Source organism: Monodelphis domestica, chromosome 2, assembly GCF_027887165.1.
Source record: "Monodelphis domestica isolate mMonDom1 chromosome 2, mMonDom1.pri, whole genome shotgun sequence".
NCBI classification, from domain to species: domain Eukaryota; kingdom Metazoa; phylum Chordata; class Mammalia; order Didelphimorphia; family Didelphidae; genus Monodelphis; species Monodelphis domestica.
This window is the reverse complement of record NC_077228.1, coordinates 90,952,009-90,974,903: the sequence shown is the minus strand read 5'-3', so window position 1 is coordinate 90,974,903 and position 22,895 is coordinate 90,952,009. Positions and strand designations below refer to the sequence as shown.

The 22,895-nt window shown below is 33.5% G+C and overlaps 1 long non-coding RNA gene across 1 annotated transcript in view; it reads left to right on the top strand.

Annotated features, from left to right (window-relative positions):
• Positions 1-4,454: 4,454 nt before the first annotated feature.
• LOC130457114 (uncharacterized) overlaps positions 4,455-22,895 on the top strand; it is a 99,149-nt gene continuing 80,708 nt past the window's right edge. Inside the window, exon 1 of the long non-coding RNA XR_008916130.1 lies at positions 4,455-4,712. This is a non-coding gene — a long non-coding RNA (uncharacterized LOC130457114). The remainder of the gene's footprint in view (positions 4,713-22,895) is intronic.

Below are 22,895 nucleotides of genomic sequence, written 5' to 3'. Positions count from 1 at the left end.
ACCCTATTTATTATGTATGGCATTCCCTTTATGAGGCAGTCCTTAAGAGAATAATTTCCATGTGTTCTTTGCCAACCCCACCAATTTCCTTTAACTATCAAAGTTCTTTCTTTCCCTCATCTTTTATGTAAAATTATATTCCTTGTACTTTCTCTCTGTTCCCTTTTCCCAGGCTATTCCTCTTTATCAACCATTAATTTTATTTTTAAAAACCATCCCATTTTAGTCAACTCATATCCAAGCCCTCTAGAGGTCTATGTTTAAATGCCCTCATAATGATAAAGTTCTTAGGAATTATAAGTAGCATGTTCCCAAAAAGAAATGTAAACAGTTTAACCTTATTGAATCCCTTATTTTTTCATGCTTATCTTTTTATACTTCTCTTGAATAATATATTAGAAAGTTACAATTTCGATTCAGTTCTGTTCATTTCTTCAGGAATGCTTTAAAATTCCTTTTTTTTTCATCAAATGAACTATTTTGCCTTGAAGAATTATACTTTGTTTTGTTGAGTGTATTATTTTTGTTTCAATCCTGATTCCTTTGCTTCCAGATTATTGTATTTTAAGCCCTCTGATCCTTTAATTGGGAAGCTGCTAAATCTTGTGGGATCATGACTGTAGCTCCACAATTTTTAAATTATTTCTTTCTCACTATTTGCAATATTTTCTTCTTGACCAGGGAGCTCTAGAATTTGTGTATTATATTCTACAATTATATAATATAAAAACAAATCTACAAAAATAAAAAAATGTAAGTCTATAACTTCTAATAAATTCCATGATATTCTACTATAGAAAATACAATGTTCATTTTGGAATTCTGGTTATTAGGTGATTGGGGGATTCTTTAATTTTTATCCTCTCTTTCTACGATATAAGTGCAGTTTTCCTCGATAATTTCTTGAAATATGTCTAGGTTCTTTTATATTAATAATGGTTTTCAGATAGTTCAGAGATATAGTATCCCTCTTTGAAAAGTTTTTCAAGTAATTTTTTCAATGAAATGTTTAATATTTTCTTCTATTTTTTCATTCTTCTGAATTTGTTTTATTTTTCTTTTTGCTTTAGAGATTCATTAGATTGTTCAATTCTAATTTTTGTGGAATCATTTTTTCTCAGGGAGATATTGCACATTTTTTCCACTTTGAAAATTCTCCTTTTTAAAGCAGTTCTTTGGTGAATTTTTGAACCTCTTTTTCATCATTTAGCCAATTTTGTTTAAAAAGTTATTTTCTTCTCTGTATTTTGTGACTCTTTTACTAAACTGTTGGCTTGCTTTTCATAATTTTCTTACTTCATTCTCCCCTATTTTTTCTACTCTTATTTGATTTTAAAATCTTTTGAGATTGTCGAGGTATTCTTATTGGACTTGCATCCAATTCATACTTTTCTGAAACATTGTTTATTAGCTGTTTTGATATAATTTTCTTCTGAATTTACATTTCGGAGTTCCCTGTCATCAGAGTAAGTTTTTATGATTAGGTTATTTTGTTGTTCTGTGCTCATTTTAAGTCATTTGTTGACTTAAAACTTCATATCAAAGTTGTGTTCTTCCTGGAGTGGAAGGGACACTGTCACAAGTTTCTGGATTTCTGTACTACTATTTTCAAAGCTATTTCTTAGAATCTATAATTGTTTTGGTGCTTCAAAGGTGGTGTGGCTTAAGTAGACATGTTTACTGCTCTACTGACCTATTCTCTGGTCTTCATCAAGAAGAGGACCTTGCTTTCTTCTAGCTGCAATATTGTTTATTTCAATCTTGGATCTGAGACCATGGCCCATACTACCTTGTGAGTGACCACAGGCCCTCTTCTCCACCCTGGAACTATGAACATGGCCCTGCTAGCCACAGTTGAACATGCTATTGCTCCTCTTTGCCCTGAATATGTGAACTGAAACTGAACACAGGAAATGCCCAATGCCAGGAAAGGTCCCACATCTCTTTCTGACCAGATGCCTGAACCCCTTAGCATCTGTGGGTTGAGAGCATCCACAGGTGCTGCTGCTATTTTAGCTGCCTCCAAAGTTTGCTACTGGATTGGCCAGGTGTTGCCTGTGCTTTGTTTCCAGGCCAACCATCACCCCAGGGTGGTCACCATTCCTCTGACCTTCTAAATTGTGTTGAGCTAGAAAATTGTTTCAACAAATTGTTTCAACCTAAATTTTTATTGACTCTACAAAGGTTTTGATTTGAGATATTATTTTAAAGTTGTTTGGAGGGGAATTTGTGTGATCATGTCAATGAGTTCCTATTATTTTTCTGTTATCTTGGTTCTGCCTTCTCTATAGAAATAAAATTGAAGAGAAGACCACTGTTTGCATATGTGAGGTGTCAGAATGAAAAATCAAGGATAACTAATAGGTTGGGAAGCACACAGTAACAAATGAATTTTTTAGTCAGAACTTTAGACATTTGTATTAATTGGGAATTCCAGCTTGCTAAAAAAATTAAACTGGGCACAAAACTATAGGATATTTCAAAAGGAAGAAAAGAAAACACAAGGGAAACAAATTATAGTTATAATATTTTAAAAGCATTATTATATTTCTAGTTATGCTATGTATATGATTATAGTTAAATAAATGTAATATGTATTTATAATATTTATATATTTTATTCATGGAAGCCTTCCTCAATATCAGATAATAAATTTGTAAGTCCATTTTTTATTTTAAATTTTCAACTTCTAGACAAAGTCTTCTTTTCTTTTAAATAACTATAAAATACTATGATCCTAAATTATAAATGCCACATGCACAGTTACTCATTATTTAGTCTTTTTTTCTATCATAAATGAATCCATGTTTCATTGTTTCTAATATTAAAAAGGTAACTTCTGTTTTTACTCAAAGACTTAAATTTCAAAAACAAATATATACATTCATTCATAAATACATGTACAAAAATTAATAAAACAATCTAACCATAATGACTACTTTAGAGAAATGTATTATATATGCTTTAGAACTACTATTTCATGGATATCTTTTATGATATTTTGAAATTGTCTTGTATGGATTTTAAGATTAAATTCCCTAAAAGACTCTCTTAACCAAAAAAAAAATTAAAAACATATAATGATAAAAAAAATGTTCCTGCCTACTTATATTCTCTGGGAGAAAACTGGCATTAAAATATGTCCATGTGTCTTCCAAGGAGAAGCTTGGGATCATTTTAAAGAATTGCAGTTTCCTATATGCAATCCATCATGTTCCCTCCTATTCAATTCTTAAGATAGCTCATTTTCTATGTGTACTACCTTTCCAAGGTATACTGATGGTAAACTTAATGGGTAAATTATTTATGGAAAATTTATGAGAGACTACAGAAAATGTTGGAAGGAATAAGAAGGCAAAGATGTGTCAAATCTGCAGATATGAAATGATAAAGAAAATTATTAACAGTAATAATGTACTGTGTGATATAGACTCTTCCCAAAATAATTTTATTGAATTTAACATTAATCTATATCTACTTCATTTTTAGGTTGGATGATGTGTCTATAGTCACATAATCTGTCTTCTCTCTCAAGATCTCAGGTTTGTGATTCCTAGACTGTAACACTTAAACCTCTATTGAAGTTAAGTGGTAGGATAAGCTTTGGGGTTATTGAAGTTCATTTTTGCTAAGGCATGCAAATAATACTCATAACCAATTTAATTCTTTAATGTTTTTACTGAGGAAATGTCTTTGAAAACCATAGTTATTTATTTGTTTTTTCTACAAGCTTATCAATACATGATAATAAGTCAGATTACAACCTTTCTGAAAATAATCCGCTCTTATTGAGGAGCAGTCTAACAAAAATAAATTCAGATGAATATTTATTCAATCCCTGCATATTTTTTAAAAATTTTTTCACATGTACTGTGCTTTCTAACTTTCAGTGTATACCACCAAATCCTATGGATTTCAGAGGCAAGGAATCAAATGGAGGAAAAGGTTACTGAAAAAATATTGTGGGGGACCTGTGATAATATTAGACATAATTATATTTTCTGCAAATCTTCAATTTCTTCAAATATACGAGAAATGCTTTAGATTAGGTCATAGGAGGAACTATTAATTTGGGAATCCATATCCTATATAAGTTCTGAAATCAAATATCCATGGCATATTCATGAGACAGAGATAGAATTTTAATTTATTTCTCCTTATTATATGACAAGTAGTATTGTTAGAATTCATTCCATCACAGACAAATATGCAGTTTATCAGTTGAATCCTTATTTAAGCATCCACTATGTGCCAGATGACCTGCTAGGTTTTAAGGAGTCAAAGACAGTTTTCAGGACAAATAATATTATTTTTTAAAAAAAAGTGAATTTGTTATTGGAATAAAATAAAGATAAATTTTTATTTTTAAAAAGGGCTTCAAAGTAAGGAATATTTCTAAAATTGTTTTCTTTACAAACAGTGACCTTTTTATTTTTCCCAGCTTACATGTCAATACAATTTTCAATAATCATTCTTGACATTTTTCAATATTGTTCTCACCTTTCCTCCTACCCCCCTCCCCATCTCCCACAGATGGGAGTAATATGATACAGGTTGTACATGTGTTATCATAAAATGCATATTTCCATGTTTGTCATTTTATGAAAGAAGACTCGTATCACTTACACCAGAGGAAAATTCATGAAGGAAATTAAGTGAAGAATGGCACACTTCAATCTCGATTCAGACTCCATCAGTTTCTCCTTGGCAGTGTAAGTCTTTTTCATCATGAATCCCTTGGAGCTGTCCTGAATCTTTGCATTGTCATTTACAGTTGATTATCTTATTTAAATAGAATGCCTTCACAAGCTAGGATGGCATTGAATAAGTAGAGAAAATTGGGTACTATAAATAGGAGTAATAAAATTTATTCTAATAGGAATTCTCCTTTGATATTGTTGCCACTGGAGAAAATAATTAAGACAAGGAAAAGTAGATGGCCTAAAAGTTCTTAAGAAATGAGGAACAAAATAGTAAATAGGGAATAGCTGTATGGTTGAACCAGTCTCTAACAAATGATGAAAAAATGTATTATTTAAAATATTAGGAAAGGTAAAGAATATCCAGGGAATATTTTTTTTAATCTGAAGAAAGGAGACTTGGCTCTACCAGAATACCAAACTGTATTATAAAGTAGTAATTATCAGAAGAATCTGAAACTGGATTAAAAATAAAGTGGTGGATCAGTGGAAAAGATTGGACAAACAGTACACAGTATTAAGGGATCATAGCAATCTAGTGTTTGATAAATCCAAAAATCCAAGCCCTTGGGACAAGAACTCATGACTTGACAAAAACTGCAGGGTAAACTTGAAAATAGTTTAGCAGAAATTAGTGTTAGAAATAAAGAAATCTCTGAGCCAGAATTCTGAGCTGAAGATCCAAACATTAGTTGTGGAAAATTCAAGCTGGAGATCTTACCACATCCCATTTGTGATTATAGATGTTCAATAGTATGTTTTATAGGTTTTTGATAGCTAATTAGAATAAATCATTAACACAGCAGAATGTAGAGGACAAGAAACATTCAGTGGTGCTTCATAATAAGGGTTTGAAATATTTACCATGAAGTCCTCAAAGTTCAGAACAAGGTTAGCTAGCCTGCTTAGGTGAGAGTAACCTCTCTTGGATACAATATTCTGGAGAGCCAATAGTTCATAAATTGTTAAGATCAACCATGAAGAAAACAAGATTGTTTTCCTATTATCTCATCAGGCCAGTTGTACATTCTCCACTCTCAATGAACCTGGCTCCTTCTGCATGACTTTCAGCTTCACTGGATAACTATACAGACCTAAAGTTTTTTAATTCCTCCAACAGAAGCTCAATCTGATTATTTGCTATAATATTCTAATATATCAAAATATATGTTTTTCTAAAACTATGGATACTATTCTGGTATTATAATTGACATCTTATACACAATTAGTATAATAACCAGGTTTAACTCTAAAATTTACAATTGTTATTACTTTTCTAAGTACCACTATGTTCATAACCCATATTATAAAGGCAATAGAACAATTTTCCTTTCATTAGGTATAGGCTAACATCTCAGCCAGTATACCAAAATAATGTCAAAGTGAGTACATAATTTAGACATAAAAATTGATAATATAAGCAATTTGTGGGAGTATGAAATAGTTTGCCTATTAGATCTATAGATATGAGAAGAATTTATGACCAAACAATAGATAGAGAGTATTATGAGATGTAAAATAAACAATTTTGATGATGATGAATTAAATAAATTTTGCATAAAAACAATTTCAAGAAAAATGAGAAGTCAAGCAGAATATTTGTATATCAAGAGACACTGAGAAAGACCTCATTTCTCAAATATATAAATATATAAAGAAATGAGTCAAATATATCAGAATACAAGGCATTCCTGAACTGACAAAGGGTCAAAGGGTCTAAAATAATCAGTATTCAAATGAAGAAATCAAAGTTTTCTATAGACATATTTTTAAAATGTTTAAATCACTATTGGCTAAAGAAATGGAAATTGAAAAAAATTTGAGATACATTTCATAAGGACCAGATTGGGTAATATGACAGTAAAAAAATGCTAAATGTTAAAGGGGGTGTGGGAAAATTGTGATATAATGTACTATTGGTGAGGTTGTGAACTGATCCAAACATTCTGGAGAACAATTTGGAACTATTCCCAAAGGGCTATAAAACTGTACATATTGTTGAACTAACTATATCACTACTAGATCTGTATCTCAAAGAAATAAAAGATAAAATCAGAAAAGGATCTATTTGCACAAAAATATTTATGGTAGCTATTTTTGTTGGGGGCAAAGATTTAGAAATTGAGGGAATATCCATCAATTGAAGGATGAATGAATAAATTATGGTATATGATTATACTGAAATACTATTGTGCCATAAGAAATGATGGAGATTATTTCAGAAAAATCTGGAAAGATTTACATGAACAGATGCAAAGTGAAGTAAATAAATCTAGGAGAACATTGTACGCTGTAACAACAATGTAGTACAATGATTAAATATGAATGATTTATGTATTTGGGTTGATATAAAAAGCCAACGCAATTTGAAAGGACTCATGATTGAGTCTGAATGCAGATCAAAGCATGGTATTTTTTGTTTTAATTTATTTTTCCCTGATTACGCATATATAGTTTTAACAAACCTTTTATGACATTTGTGATCCACGTTTTCTCATTTCCTCTATTCTCTCTCTCATCCCCAAGATGGGAAGTAATATGATATAGGTTGTACATGTACTTAAATGCAATACAATTTCCATGTTCATCATGTTGTGAATGAAGGCAATATGGCTTATAAAAGGAAAAAGTTATGAAGAAAATAAAGTGAAGAATGATATGCTTCAATCTTTATGGAGGCTCAATCAGTTTCTTCTGTGGTGGTGAAGAGCCTTTTTCATCATGAATTCCTTGGAATTTTCTAAGATATTTTCGCTGTTTATATTACTTAAGTGATTCTCAGCTGATCATTGTACATTATTGGTATTACTATATACAGTGTTTTCCTAATTCTGCTCATTTCATTTTGCATCACTTCATATGACTCCAATTTAATTGTGTGTGTGTGTGTGTGTGTGTGTGTGTGTGTGTGTGTGTGTGTATGGTATTTTCCCTAAATCTTTCTAGCATTTATTTTTGCTGTGTTTTCTTTCAAAATATGGAAATACATTTTGCATGACTGCACTAATATAACCTAAATCAAATTACTTCGTGTCTCAGGAATTGGGGGAGGAGAAGGAGGGAAGAAGAGAATTTGGATGATAAATATTGGGTAATAAAATTAAAACAGTTTTTATATGCAATTGGGGAAAGAGTTATTATAGAAAAGAAAGAAAAAATACAGTGACAAAAGTGGATATTCTAAGCTGGAGGACCTAGTTAATGATTTTACAGATGGTTTTTGTCTTGGTGTTTCCTTACCTGTTTCTGTCTTAGAAGGTGTGTGCTATAGGTGGGTAACATACACATTACACCTATGTACATATACTATGTATGTACTTATACACATATGTTTTGGGGATACACAGATTCCTACATACATATGCCTCATTAATTCTAATAAGATCCTAAATATGTCATGGAATAGAAAATGTTCTTAAAAATGGGGGGATGCTGGATAGAACATACAAGCTTTTAAGTGAACCCATTTTGTAATATGCATACACATATTACATGTACCTTCATATGTATATGAAATAAATTTAAATGTGTGTTTATATAGGTATATTTTTATAAACAGATACTTATACATGCATACTCATACATACATGTCATTACATCTACAATTGTCATGAATGTATCAAGGGATGGAAAACATTTTTAAAAATGCAGAGATGGAGAATAGGAGTTTTAACCAAACCAATATTTGAGAGTGGAGCCATTTTGATGAGAGAGTAGTAAGGCATACTTAGGGAATAACTTCTGGGGCAAACCTTTCATGCAAGGTTAGTCAATCCTAATTCTCAAAAATGCAATGGGACTAAGAGAAAGCTGGGAAAGCCCAAGTCCCATGAATAATTATTGTTATTATCAGATTTGAAATTGTGTCCTCAGTTTTTTCCTCATGAAATTATCCTCTAACTTTAACATAATATCCAAATGCCATATTTCAATCCATGAATATGAGAAAAAATTAAAATATTTAACAAAGAATATTCACAAAGTACATATTAGCACTGGTTACCAAAGAACAATACATATGATGTATTTGGTATAGCTATATCCTTTGACCTTAGCTTATTTTGTTTCATTAGATTCAATTAAATAAAACCATTGCTTAAAATAGTATGTAAAATATAAGGCAGATTAATAATGCATCTAACTTGGATTGATTCAATTTCCTGTTTTACTCTGTAAGTTTATACTTCTCTCCAAATTTCATTTGTAAACTTTATGGTTCCTGTTTTCTGTAGCACAGATGACAGCCTTAATGTGACACCATCATGTGAGTTCATACTGATGAGCATAGTGCTGCATTGGCACAGAAAAAAATACTTTAAATTTGTTCATACTTTCCCTGAAACAATATGATTAATATATACCTAAAATGTGATTTTGGAAATGGCAACAGAGGCATTCTTTTTCATTTGAAAATTTAAGTCTTATTTTCATTCAGTTTTTATTGTACCAAAAAAACAAAAACAAAAAACTGTTTAACACTACTAAATAAAATTTGCCAGTACTGAATTTATCATGATATTCTAGTGAAGGACCTTAATAGGTTTCCAGAAATAGCACTTAATAATCCAATTCCACCTCTAGTAGTTGGAAAGAATACAAAACTTAAAGCATGAAGATCATAAGTCAAAGCTTGTCCTTGATACCTATTTTACCTTATAGCCTTGGTCAGATTCCTTTACATCGCCAAACCTCAGTTTCCTCATTTGTAAAGTGGAAGTAATATTAAAATTAATGACTTCACCATCATTTAACTGAATCATATCTACTCTGTATAAGTAATTGGATGGCATGTTAGGGAAATGCATATACATGTACATACATACAGGCTCTGGGGAGGAGTATATTAATAAATATGATATGAGAAAATGTGATAAATGAAAGAAGAGGTTCAAAGCTTTATATTTGTGGGGAGTAAAGGAAAGAAAGTTTATTGGGTCTCCAGAATGAAATTACCTAGTATTCCCTACTATGCCTTGTTATTCCCTTTCTGTATTATTATTATTACAGAGAATAACTTAATCAAAGGATGGATCTTTCCTTTTTTAAAAAAGGATGATGGCTTGGCTAAGAGGAATGAGGAGGAGGTTTTATTAACATAAACAACTGCACTAGTTATTCATGAAAACAAACCTCATATAATGCAAGAACTACAAACTAATTTAAGAACCAATGAGAGCAAACCTATATAAGCACAAAAGATTTCCATAGATTACACCCTAGGGCATCACAAAAGGGAAAGGAACATTTAAAATAATCGGATCATAGATTTAGAGCTAGAAGTGATCTTGTAAAATAGGTAGAGTCAAGATGGCAGGTTAGAAGCAGCTAAAGTAGAAATCTCTGACTTCCTTCTATACCAAAATCAGAAATAAGTGCTTCAAAATAAACAGAAAGCCAAACTCAACAATGAGACAGAGCCACAGGTCTCTCCCCCTGGGTTCAACCAGAAAGGTATGTGGATAAAGTTGAATTCTCATGGATAAGGGAAAGATCCCCCACCTACTGCCCTGAGACCCACAGTAGAGCTCTGGCTGATGCTGGGATTCCAGGACAAAGGCGAGAAACATGATTGCATACCTTGGTACAACTATGGGAAACTCAGGGCAATGACTGGGTAGCTGTCAGGAAACAGGCTGGCAGAGAGAAGCAAAGGGGAAGACCAAGGGTAACTACCTTCAGCCTCTACCTCTTCAGCTTTACCTTCAGCCTTTGCAGGCAGCTATCAAAAATTTAGTCTTGGGGTATGTTAATAGAACAGATTAGTTCAATCACTTAATCCAGTTTACCAGTAGCACAGAGAAAAATGCTCCTTCAGGGGAGAAAAGCTCAAACTCACAAATCCAGCAAACAAATATAGGAGCAAGAATATAATCTATAAAGAAGAGGAAGGAAGAAAAAAAATGAGTAAACAATAGAAGAAGAAAAAAGAAATTGTGATAGGAACTATAAACAAATGGGACACAGGAAAACCAAGCAAAACACCAAGCAAAAATCTCAGAAACTCCAGTTAATTGGACTCAAGGTCTGGAAGAACTCAAAAAACAATTAAAAAACAATTAACAGAGGTTGAAGAAAATTGGGGAAAGAACATAAAAAAGCAAAATAGGTCATCTGGAAACAGAGGCACATTAATTAAAATAAGAAAATAGTGTTTTGGGAAAAGCCAGGATCGACCAGTTTGGAAAAGGAGGCAAAAAAAAAAAGCAAAATATAAAAACAATGACTTACAAAGAAAAATATATCAAAAGGAACAGGAGGATAAAAAATCAGGGATTAAATTCAGCCTTTAAAAATTATAATTGAACAACTAGAAGTGAATGACTTAATGAGGCAACAAGAATCTATGAAACAAAATCAAAAGAATGAAAATAAATGAAGAATATGAAACACCTCATTGAAAAAAACAACTTGACCGGGAAAATACATAAAGGAGGTACAACACTGCTGGAAAATCATGACCAAAGAAAAATCCTAGACATCATTCTACAGGAAATTATCCAAGAAAATTGCCCTAATATCGAGATTTAAAAGTATCCACAGATTTCCTCCTGCATTAAATCACCAAAATGACAATGCCCAGGAAAGTTGTAGCCAAACTCAAGAGCAACCAGACAAAGAAAAATATACTACAAGCTGCTAACAAGAAATAATTTAGATATTATGGAGCCACAATCAGGATTACACAGGACCTGGCTACACCCACACTGAAGGACTGGAAGCCACAGAATATGATATTTAGCAAAGCAAGGGAATTGCTTCTACAATCAGGAATCAACTACCCAGCAAGTCTGATGATTTAATAAAATAGAAGATTTCCAAGCATTCATGAAGAAAACACCAGGCTTAAACAGAAAATTTGAACCCTAAATACACAACTTAGGAGAATCACGAAAAAGTAATTAAGAAAGAAAAAAATAAGGGACTCAATAAGGTCAAATGATTTATATTCCTATAAGAAAAGATGATATTGGTAACTCTTAAAAATCATCATCATCAGAGTAGCTACAAGAAGTATAGTTAGAGGGTATGGTAGTAACTAGATAGAAGGATATGTCAAAAATATTAAAAAAATGAGGAAAAAAGATAATACTAAATTAAATGGGAAAAGACAAAAAATGGGTATACATATATTTCTTCAAAACGCACATGGGAAATGGGGTAGAGAAGACCAATATAATGTAATGAGGAAGGGATTGGCAACAGGTAATGCTTAAATCTCACACTTATTGGCTGAAATTCATTGGAGCAGAGAATTATATCATGCCCTATAGAAAAGTAGAAGGATAATAAATGGGCTGGTAAGGAGGGGAGCAATAAAAGGGAGGTAGAGATTGAGGGAGTCAATTAAAAGGCATTATAGTAAGAGAGAAATAATTAGTAGTAGTCTCTCGGTAACTGAGAATGACATGTCATTGTGCATTTTCATAGTTGAGTGTGCACAAAGACACTTGTGCATGAAGGAGATTTAAGTGGAAAAGTCGATGCACAGAAACAGTCCCACTCTCTTGGCATTGGAAGCCTGGGTCCAGTGGCACGAAAAGTCGTTACACCTGGAGACTTCCTCAGCTGCATTGGATGGCCGTGTTGTCTTTTGTGCTCCAACACGCCCTAAGCACTCCATAGTGCCTTGCTGTGTTGCCATCTCAGCCGTTGAACCTTCTTATTGGTTTCTTCCATCTGTTCAGCCAAAGCAGTCTTCACATGCTGGGTGAGCAAAGCCTTAGTTCACCAGGGGTCTATGACCCGATGGTTACCCTCACAAGGTTTAGCTGGCCTGTGGAAGCCATTGCCTGGGGTGTGGCCTCTGCCGCATGCTAGCAGCTAGTAGGAGCCACAAGTGAGAGTGGGTGTCAGGTGAGGGTCAGAGGCTGTAGAGCTACCCTAGGAGGGCATGACAAGCTTTCCATACCAGAGATACTGCTCCTCCCTGAGCACCCCATACACCCCGAGAAATAATTATATGGCAATAAATATGACGATCTAGGTGAAATGGGTGAATATTTACAAAAATATAAACTGCCTAGATTAACAAAAGAGGAAATAGAATACTTAAACTATCCCATCTCAGAAAAAGAAATTGAACAAGCCATCAGGGAACTCCCTAAGAAAAAATTCCCAGGGCGAGAAAGATTAACAAGTGAGGTATATCAAACATCTAAAGAATAACAAATCCCAATAATATACAAAGTATTTGACAAAATTAGCAAAAATGGACTTTTAACAAATTCTTTTTATGATACAAATATGGAACTGATTCCAAAGCCAGGCAGACTAAAACAGAGAAAGAAAACTACAGAGCCGTCTCCTTAATGAATATAAATGCAAAAATCTTTTTTTTTTCAATTTGAACATTATTTAATTCGATCATTTTCAAACATTATTCCTTGGAAACAAAGATCATTTTCTTTTCCTCCCCTCTTCCCACCAGCCCTCCCATAGCACATCTGTCCTTGATTTGAACCCATTTCCATGTTGTTGGTATTTGTATTAGGGTGTTCATTTAGAGTATCTCCTCAATCATGTCCCCTCAACCCCTGTAGTAAAACAGTTGCTTTTCTTCGGTGTTTTTACTCCCACAATGTGTCCTTTGCTTGTGGATAGTGTTTTTTCTCCTAGATCCCTGCAGAATGTTCAGGAACATTGTATTGACACTAATGGAGAAGTCCATTACATTCAATTATTACACAGTGTTTCAGTCTCTGTGTACAATGTTTTCCAGGTTCTGCTCCATTCGCTCTGCATCATTTCCTGGAGGTCATTCCAATTCACATGGAATTCCTCCACTTCATTATTCCTTTGAGCACAGTAGTATTCCATCACCAACATATACCACAGTTTGTTCAGCCATTCCCCAATTGAAGGGTATCCCCTCATTTTCCAATTTTTTGCTACCACAAAGAGCGCAGCTATGAATATTCTTGTACATGTTTTTTTTTTTCCTTATTATCTCTTTGGGGTACAAACCCATCAGTGGTATGGCTGGGTCAAAGGGGAGACAGTCTTTTGTCGCCCTTTGGGCATAGTTCCAAATTACCTACCAGAATGGATGGAACAATTCACAACTCTACCAGCAATGAGTTAATGTCCCTACTTTGCCAAATCCCTTCTAGCATTCATTACTTTCCTTTGCTGTCATGTTAGCCAATCTGCTAGGTGTGAGGTAGTACCTCAGAGTTGTTTTGATTTTCATCTCTCTGATAATAAGACATTTAGAACACTTTTTCATGGGCTTATTAATAGTTTTGATTTCTTTGGCTGTAAACTGCTTATTCATGTCCCTTATCCATTTATCAATTGGAGAATGGCTTGATTTTTTATACAATTGAGTTAGCTCTTTATAAATTTGAGTAATTAGACCTTTGTCAGAGGTTTTTGTTATGAAGATTGTTTCCCCATTGGTTGCTTCACTTCTCATTTTGGTTACATTGGCTTTGTTTGTACACAAACCTTTTAACTTGATGTAATAAACATTGTTTATTTTACATTTTGTGACTCTTTCTATGTCTTGCTGGTTTTAAAGTCTTTCCCTTCCCACAGGTTTGACATGTATACTATCCTGTGTTCACCTAATTTACTTATAGTTTCCTTCTTTATGTTCAGGTCATTCACCCATTCTGAGTTCATCTTGGTGTAGGGTATGAGGTGTTGATCCAAATCTAATCTCCCTGGATATCCATGATCTTTGTTCTTCCAAATGAACTTTGTTATGTTTTTTTCTAGGTTATTAAAAATTTTTTGAAAGTTCAATGGCTATAGCACTAAATAGATAAATAAGCTTGGGTAGCACGGTCATTTTTGTTATATTGACTCGTCCTACCCATGAGCAGTTAATGTTTTTCCAATTGCTCAAGACTAGTTTTAGTTGTGTGGAGAGTATTTTGAAGTTGTGTTCATATAGTTCCTATGTTTGTCTCAGGAGATAGATTCCTAGGTATTTTATTTTGTCTAAGGTGATTTTGAACGGGATTTCTCTTTCTAATTCTTACTGCTGAGCTGTTTTGGAAATGTATAGGAATGCTGATGTCTTATGCGGGTTTATTTTGTATCCTGCAACTTTGCTAAAGTTGTTGATTATTTCAACTAGCTTTTTGGTTGATTCTCTAGGATTCTTTAAGTAGACCATCATATCATCTGCAAAGAATGATAACTTGGTCTCCTCCTTGCCTATTTTAATGCCTTCAATTTCTTTTTCTTCTCTAATTGCTACTGCTAGTGTTTCTAGTACAATGTTAAATAATAGAGGTGATAATGGGTATCCTTGTTTCACTCGTGATCTTATTGGGAATGCATCTAGTTTATCCCCATTTCAGATGATGTTAGCTGATTGTTTTAGATATATACTGTTAATTATTTTTAGGAATGACTCTTCTATTCCTAGGGTTTCTAGTGTTTTTAATAGGAATGGGTATTGTATTTTATGAAAGACTTTTTCTGCATCTATTGAGATAATCATGTTATTTTTGTCTGTTTTCTTGTTGATATGGTCAATTATGTGGATGATTTTCCTAATATTGAACCAGCCCTGCATCCCTGGTATAAATCCTACTTGGTCATGGTGAATGACCATCCTGATCACTTGCTGGAGTCTTTTTGCTAGTATCCTATTTAAGATTTTTGCATCTATATTCATTAGGGAGATTGGTCTATAGTTTTCTTTCTTTGTTTTTGACCTGCCTGTCTTTGGAATCAGTACCATGTATGTGTCATAAAAGGTATTTGGTAGAACTCCCTGTTTGATTGTTATGTTAATTAGTTTATATAGTTTTTGGATTAGCTGTTCTTTGAGTTTTTGATAGAATTCACTTGTGAATACATCAGGCCTTGTGGATTTTTTCTTAGGGAGTTCTTTGATGGCCTGTTGGATTTCTTTTTCTGATGTGGGATTATTTAATAATTCTATTTCTTCTTCTGTTTGTCTAGGAAATTAATATTTTTGTAAATATTCATCCATATCACCTAGATTGGTATATTTATTGCCATATAGTTGGGCAAAGTATTTTTTAATGATTGCCTTAATCTCCTCTTCCTTGGAGGTGAGTTCCTCCTTTTCATTTTTGATGCTGTTAATTTGCTTTTATTCTTTCATTTTTTAAATTAGATTGACTAGTACTTTGTACATTTTGTTTCTTTTTTCAAAATACCAGCTTTTAGTCTTATTTATTAGTTTCATTAGTTTTTATTTATTAGTTTCCTCTGAGTACTGCTTTGGCTGCATCCCATAATGTTTGAAAGGATGTCTCACCATTGTCATTTTCCTCAATGAAATTATTGTTTCTATGATTTGTTCTCTAACTAACCAATTTCGGAGTATCATATTATTTAATTTCCAATTAATTTTTGATTTGTCTCTCCATGTACCCTTACTGATCATTATTTTTACTGCCTTATGATCTGAAAAGGTTGTGTTTATTATTTCAGCTTTTCTGCATTTGTAGGCCATGTTTCTGTGACCTAGTGTATGATCAATCTTTGTGAATGTGCCATGTGGTGCTGAGAAGAAAGTATATTCCTTTTTGTCCCTATTTATTTTTCTCCATATGTCTGTTAACTCTAAATTTTCTAAGATTTTATTCACATATTTTACCTCTTATTTATTTTTTGATTTGATTTATCTAAATTTGATAGTGGTTGGTTCAAGTCTCCCACTAATATGGTTTTACTGTCTATGTCCTGCTTCAATTCTCCTAGTTTCTCCATTAGGAATTTGGGTGCTATGCCATTTGGTGCATACATGTTGATTAGTGATATTTCCTCATTGTTTCTACTCCCTTTTAACAGAATATATTTGCCATCCCTATCCCTTTTAATCTGCTCTATTTTGGCTTTGGCTTTGTCAGATATCATGATAGCAACTCCTGCCTTCTTTCCATCAGTTGATCCCAAAAGGTCTTACTCTATCTTTTAATTCTAAACTTGTGAGTATCAACCCACCTCATATGTGTTTCTAAATGCAAAAATCTTAAATAAAATACTAGCAAAAAGACTACAGCAAGTTATCAGGAAGATTATTCACTATGATCAGGTGAGATGGATACCTTGAATGCAAGGATGGTTTTTTATTGAGAAAAACCATTCACATAATTTGCCATATCAATAATCAAACCAACAGAAATCACGTGATTATTTCAATAGATGCAGAAAAAGCCTTGAGCAAAATACAACACCCATTCCTATTGAAAACACTAGAAATTATAGAAATAGATGGGCCTTTCCACAAAATACTAAACAGTATAAATTAAAATTATCAACAAGCAACATCTGCAATGGGGATATGTTAGAAGTCTTCCCAAAAAGATCAGGAATTAAGCAAGCATGCTCATCATCACTTGTATTATTTAACACTATAATAGAAATACTAGTGGTAGCAATTGGAAAAGGAAAAGAAATTGAAGGGAATAAATTAAGCAATGAGAAGACTAAAGAAACACTCATTGCAGATGATATGATAGTCTACTTAGGTAATCCTAGAAAATGAACTAAAAAGCTAGTGGAAATAATCAACAACTTTAGCAAAGTTGCAGGATCCAAAATAAACCCACATAAATCATCTGCATTTCTATATATTTTCAATGCAACTCAGCAGCAAGAGTTAGAAAGAGAAACTCCATTTAAAATCACTCTAAAAAATAGAAAATATTTGGGAATCAATTTGCCAAGAGAAACACAGAAATTATATGAACACAACTATGAAACACTTTTCACACAATTAATACTAGTTCTAAAAAATTGGGAAAACATGAATTGCTCATGGATAGTGTAAAAATGAAGATTTGAACCCCAGTCTTCAATCCCCACATGTTCTTGCTACTTCCCAAAATGCTTTGTAACCTCACCTGGGCCGAGAGCGAGATGGGGTATTTAAACTGACTGTATCCGCCTACTCGCTCTCTCGGCTTCTGTATCGGGGCACATGTGGCTCTACCAGGCAGGATGTAGAGTGAGTGGTTGTGAATGGACTCTCTGGGCCTGTATATGTGCTTTCTTATTTTTGTATTTTTCTTTATTTCTTAATCTTTAATAAACCTCTAAAAAATAATACTTTTATCACTGGAAACTAATTTTAACTAGTATAATAGAAAGAACAAATATAATAAAAATGACCATACTACCGAAATTAATTTACTTATTTAGTTCAGATGAACACCTCATATTCTATACCAAGATAAATTCAGAATAGGTAAATGACAAATATAAAGAGGAAAATTATAAGTAAATTAGTTCAACATAGAATAGTATACCTGTAAGATATATGAGAAAGGAAATAATATAAGACCAAGCAAGAAAAAGAAATTATTACAAAATATAAAATGAATAAATTTGATTGCATTAAATTAAAAAGGCTTTGTACAAACAAAATCAAAAAGTGGTCAAAATTTGAAGGGAAGCAACAAATTAGGGGAAATTTTTTATAACAAAAACCTCTGACAAAGGTCTGGTTTCTCAAATTTTTAAGGAGCTCAGTTAATTCCCCATTTTACAAAATGGCAAAATACAAATTTTACAAAAAAGCCATTCCCCAATTTACAAATGGTCAAGGAACATAAATAAGCAATTCTCAGATAAAGAAATCAAAACTATCAATAAGCACATGAAAAAGTGTTCTAAACCTCTCATAATTAGAGAAATGCAAATCAAAACAACCTTGAGGTACCACCTTGCACATAGAAGACTGGCCAATAAAATTGAGACTCTAATGCATTGCTGATAGAGTTTTGAATTGGTCCAACCATTCTGGTAGACAATTTGGAACTATGCCAAACGGGCTTAAAAAAATTGCCTGCCCTTTGATCTAGCCATACCACTGCTGGGTTTACACTTCAAAGAGATAATAAGGAAAAATACTTGTACAAAAATGTTCATAGCTACGCTCTTTGTGGAGACAAAAAAAATGGAAAATGAGGGGGTGTCTATTGATTGTGGGATGGCTGAACAAATTGTGGTATCTGATGGTGATGGAATACTATTGTGCTTAAAGGATTAATAAACTAGAGGAATTCCATGTGAACTGGAACAACCTCCAGGAATTGATTCAAAGAGAAATGAATAGGACCATTGTGCACAGAGAGTGAAACATTGTGACACAATCACATATATGGATTTCTTTATAAGTAGCAGTGCAATAATCCAGGACAATCCCAAGGGACTGAGGAGGAAGGACACTATCTACATTCAGAGAAAGAACTATGGGCATAGAAATGCAGAAGAAAAACATATGATCGATCATGTGGTTCAATGGGGTTATGATTGGGGATTTTGACTTTGAATGATCACTCTATCTGTAAGGGGTAAATTTAGGCTTTTTTTTTAACTGAATATGTTATACTATGGTCACCAAGGATTAAATTCAAATCCCAATAAAAATACTCAAGTCAGTTTGGGAATTTTATGGTGGTTTAATTAATAGAGGGAACCAATTCAGAGGAAGAGAGAAGGAAAAGAGTATAATATTTCTCTGGCCTAGCCTGAGCCAGGGGTATTTCAAAGACTTCCACCATGAGGCCTCCTTAGAAGATTAGGGGCTTCCTAAGAGGAATGTGTTTTGGAAGGTAAAGGAAAAAGGAATCAGTCTAAACTACGCACTTAGCACTCCCATGCCAAGATCCAAGACTAAATGCCACCTAGCAACCCTTACATTGCCGACAGATACCAACGTCTCCACTACCAAGAGATAGAGTGAGAGCCACGTTTCTGTGAGCCAGAGCCATGTCTCCAGGAAAAGAGCCCAGAGAGAAGTGATGCAAAATATATAGACCATTTTTTACATCACTTCCTGTGTCTCACATGTACCAATGATAGCTTAAGCTTGACTTAAGACTGCCCACAGGGTCTGTCATTTGTTTCTGATTTGTCATTTGCTAGCACATGTCTGTCATAGGCTATCCTTCTCAACACTTAGTCTTTAAGTAGGGGTGTAGACATTCCTGTTTGTTAGACTAATAGGGTGGAATAAATCTAAAATCCACATATTGCAAATATTAATAAAATGGAAATGGATTTTGAACAATGATGCATGTATAACCCAGTGGAATTTCTTGTCAACTCCAGGAAAGGGGAGGTAGGAGAGGTCAGGAAAAAAACATGAACCATGTAAGTATGAAAAATATTCTAAATAAATAAATTAAAAAGAAAAGCAGGTATAAGCTGTCTATGCAGTGCCCTAGATCAGAGCTAGTACCTAATGGAAGTAAGATTTGATGTCTGCTCTTTCTGACTTTGAGCCTAGTGCTATATCCACTAAAATCAAGAGAATAGATATGAAGTTAAATTTGGGAAGGTTTTAGAACTATATGCTTAGATGCATTATAAAGGAGAAATTATCATCAGATGAATGTATACAAAATAAATGTGACAAATGCTCATATAAAGGAGGAGGAAATACCTTACGTAAGTTTATAGGACAAACTTACTTATATCATTACTCTTTGTGAATATATTAATTCTCCCTTCCTACTTCCCCTAAACTTCCATCCTCCACTTCCCCCAAAAAAAACAGATGAGGGGAACATTTTTTTTTTTAATCCAGCAATTCATTACATAGAAGGAAAACACTTTATCTTTCTCAGAAGGAAAGGAGAAAATGATTTTATTAGGCACTACTACCTGTATGTCAGGCACTGTGATAAGTACTTTATAAATCTTATTTTGATCTTTACAGCAACCTTGCGTTGTAGGTTCTATCGTTTCCTTTTTTTTGTATTTTATTTTTTTTTACATTTCAGGAAATTGAGACTGAAGTCAAGTATTTGCCAAAGGCCACACAGCTCACAAGTGTCTCTGATGGGATTTGATCTCAGGTCTTTCTAACCCCAAATGTTGGTACTCTGTTGTATCGTCTAGCTATCTTAAATATACTTAAGCATGTCAAATATGAGAAAGAGGAAAAAGAACAAACCAGGCTTTAGTTATAATGAAAAAAGTGGGATTTCGATCTAGAAAGGACCTCAGATGTCATCTCATCCAAGGTCCTCAGTTTTGTAAATGAAAGTTCCCTCTCATCCTCAGCCTCCATGTTTCACCTAGAAAGGTATTTAAGCTCTCCAACTTTAATGGCTCGTTGGAATTGTCCAATCTAGTGCATTTGGCTTTCGCAGGGGTCAGTGTCCAGAGAGACCAGAGTTCAATCCTCAGACTCTGCATAGGCGTGTGGTGCTCAGCTCTGTATAGAGACCTTCTATCACACTGAATCCCTTTCCCTTGATTAAAGAGTGGTTTTTCTGACTATTTAGTAGTTCTGTGTTTTTTTCTAAGTCAACACTGGTAATAAGAAGTAGAGATGAGGTCTCGGAAGAGAGTAAATTTGTGTGTGAGCCCTGGTAAATGTCAGATCTATCCTCTTTGCAATATTTTATACTTTTTCAGAGTTAGAGCTGCCTAGAGATCTTTTACTTTCCCTTCTATATTGTATTTTTCTCTAACTCCTAATCTTGTTGGCTCCTATGCCTCTATTTTTTATTCTTCTCTAGTTTTAGTTTTCACTTTTTGTTTTCCTCTTATTTCCTTTCACACAAGGAGTACTTAACATCCTAAATGAATTAGGGAGAAGGGAGGCATTTTCCACTAGCTCTTTGTTCTCTTCTATTTTGTCAGTCAGTCAACAAGTACTGACTGATAAACACCTACTATGTGACAGGCACTCTACTAAGCATTGGAGATAAAGAGAAAAACAAAAGCTAGTTCCTTTTCAAGGAACTCACAGTTACTTACTTCTGGCAGAAAAAGAAAGATGGCACAATATTTACTGGTCCAAAGAATTCTTCCTTTACTCTCCATGCTTCCTTCACCTGGAGCATTTCCTAGAGACTCACTCCCAGAGCAATAAACTACAGTACTAGTTTGCCAAGGCTATTCATTGCAGCCTAGGACTCAGGAGGCTCAGGTTTTATAGTCTGCCCAGGGTCTCTTCTCTGACACTTTCTCACCTTATTTTCTAGTCTAGCAGGTTTGAACAATCAGTAATTAGCAGACCCTTGCCAGTGTCCTAATTGCACCTAGTACAGACAGTAACCTCAGCCAACAGATGTCTTTGAGAAGCCCTTCAGGAAAAACAAAAGGAAAACAAACCAAAAAAAAAAAGCCTCCAAGCTCATTTACATCCTTCTTTGTCCTCTCTCTTCATCTGGCTCTTCTCCCTGTGAATTTCAAATGGAGGAGATAACAGGTGGTTTTCTCTAAGGTTTCCCTGGGCAGGTATACAGCTAGGTGATAAGAGCTATTTGTTTCTCAATCACACCTCAGTCAGTTCTAAGCTCTATAAAAACTATTTTGAGCTTTGTCTTCTTTATTATCTTCTGATAGTTGGCAGCTGGTGATAACTGATGACAGTGAGATAATCAAGAAAAGCACCTGGAAACAAACTTCTTTTTAAAAACTTTTCCCCAGATTATATGCCAATACCAGTATGTCATTTTAATATGTTTTCTGATATTTTGCAATCCACACTCTTTCCTTCCTCCTAATCCTCCCCCTTTTCCAAGAAGGCAAAATAATATGATAGAGGCTGCACATACATTATCATATAGTACATATTTTAATGTTCCTCATATTGTGAAGCAAGACACATTGCTTACTCTAGAGAAAAATTAATGGAGGAAATAAAGTGAAGAATGATATGTTTCAATAAATATTCAGACTGTTCCTTTTACAGTGCTGGAAATTTTTTTTTTGCCATGAGTTCCTTGGAGCTCTCCTGGATCCTTGCCATGTTGATACTAGTGAAGTCATTCACTGTTGATCATCATACATTTTTTATTGTTATTGTTTGCTGTAAATAAACTGACATTTTCCCCCATTCTTGAACAAGTCTATCCATATTGGTTTGAAGCGTGTAAATTAATTTAAGCGTGTAAATATGTTGGATTATTCATTTATTAAAGACCCCAAGAGTCCAGAATAACTTCTATGATTTCACAATTTCTAATTTCTCCCACCCTCCAGCCATATCTATCATAGGCTTTTGGACTTATCTATTTGGAAATTTTTTTTCCTCCAATGTAACTCCTTGAGTGCATGAACTCTTACCTTTCTGTAGTTGTATCTCCATTACTTGTAATGGTAAGGTAGTAGTAATGTAATACTAATTATTGAATAGTAAATGTAATTTACTATTATAATATATGCATATAATATAAAATAGTAATTATGTAATAGTAAAAATAGTAATAGTAAAAATGTAACAGTAAACTGAATTTGTATTAA